This window comes from Carassius carassius, chromosome 38 (genome assembly GCF_963082965.1).
Source record: "Carassius carassius chromosome 38, fCarCar2.1, whole genome shotgun sequence".
NCBI classification, from domain to species: domain Eukaryota; kingdom Metazoa; phylum Chordata; class Actinopteri; order Cypriniformes; family Cyprinidae; genus Carassius; species Carassius carassius.
Window position 1 is genome coordinate 28,430,122 of NC_081792.1, and position 1,755 is coordinate 28,431,876.

The window sequence follows — 1,755 nt, forward strand, 5'->3', positions numbered from 1 at the left end:
GGCCCGAGACGCAGCACACACTGATCCAGGTCCTGTCATGATGAGCAGAGACTTTCGAGTGGATCGTTTCTTTTTATTCAATAGCATTGAAACATTCATGTTTTCGTTTTTTTTTTTTATTAACAAATGTATTTGTGTATTAGCAGTGTTGGCTCAAGTTAAAGAAGTTGTTACCATGAACAACTGCTGTTTATTTCTCTCAATGTGCAGACTTTTATAGCATTAAAATGTGTATTGTTTCATTTGGTTAACTGAAAGTGTTTGTTTAAAATCTCTCTTGACTTGTGGGAGGACGCCCGCGCATAGAACCGAACTGACTGAAATGATTCGCGATCCAGCTACGAACTGCTTCAAATGATTCGCGATCCCCAAACTGACTCAAATGATTCGCGATCCCGCTACAAACTCCCGAACTGATTCAAATGATTCGCAATCCTCAAATTGACTCAAATGATTCGCGAACCCGCTTTGAACTCCCGAGCTGACTCAAATGATTCGCGATCCTGCTACGAACTCCCGGACTGACTCAAATGATTCGCGATCCCGCTACGAACTCCCGAACTGATTCAAATGATTCGCGATCCCCAAACTGACTCAAATGATTCGCGTTCTCGCTACGAACTCCCGAACTGACTCAAATGATTCGCGATCCCGCTCCAACTCCCAAACTGGAGTCAGATGACTCAAATGATTTGCGATCCCGCTACGAACTGCTTCAAATGATTCGCGATCCCACTACGAACTCCCGAACTGATTCAAATGATTCGCGATCCCCAAAGTGACTCAAATGATTCGCGATCCCGCTACGAACTCCCGAACTGATTTAAATGATTCGCGATCCCCAAATTGACTCAAATGATTCGCGAACCCGCTTTGAACTCCCGAACTGACTCAAATGATTCGCGAACCCAATACACATAATGCTATAAAAGTGTGCACATCGACAGAAATAAACAGCAGATGTTCATGTTAACAACTTTAACTTGAGAAAACGCTGCTAATACACACATACATTTGTTAATAAAGTAAATAAAATGAAAACATGAATGTTTAATGCTACTGAATAAAAATAAACGATCTACTCGAAAGTCTATTGCTGAGTCCCAATTCGCCTACTTATACTACGACCTAAAAGTATGTACTTTTTTTGTGAGGAAAAAGTACATACTTTTGAGTGTGTAGCAAAAGAGTATGCACGTTCTGGGACATACTTCGATGACGTCATGCAACGTGAACGACAACGTGGTTGCCTAGTTACGCACACCACAACTGTTAACGTTTCATTCATTCTTGTATGTCCAATAAAATTTTATTTACTATTCCCATCTTTTTTTCTCATCGTTTTTTTTCACAATACATTTTACAATGTGTTCTTCTACCAAGTTGAGGGGTGAAGAAGCAGGGCGGCGTCGTCGTAGAACCAAACGCAGGTCGTTTGTGAGGCGGCTGGTTCTGACTTTCATGTGCAATGTGTGTAACAAAGCCATCGCAAAACTCCTCCCTCCTGCACGCAATGGGTTGTGGGCAATATTAGCACTTAGAGTGTGCATTGATCTGCACTTCGAATTCTAACCGGAAATAGTAGACCATCCGGGTATCTTTGGAATACTCTTTTCAACATACGTACTAATTCTAGTTTTGCATACTATTTAGGACGGATAGTATGCGAATTGGGACTCAGCGTATGCTCATCATGACAGGACTTGGATCAGTGAGCTGCGTCTCGGGCCGATGACGTCACTTCCAGGGAGGCAT

At 42.2% G+C, this 1,755-nt stretch overlaps 1 long non-coding RNA gene across 1 annotated transcript; it reads left to right on the forward strand.

Annotated features, from left to right (window-relative positions):
• Nucleotides 1-1,083: 1,083 nt before the first annotated feature.
• Nucleotides 1,084-1,325, forward strand: LOC132119119 (uncharacterized). Its single transcript, XR_009426125.1, has 2 exons — nucleotides 1,084-1,220; nucleotides 1,255-1,325. It is a non-coding gene; the product is annotated as an uncharacterized LOC132119119 (long non-coding RNA).
• Nucleotides 1,326-1,755: the final 430 nt, after the last annotated feature.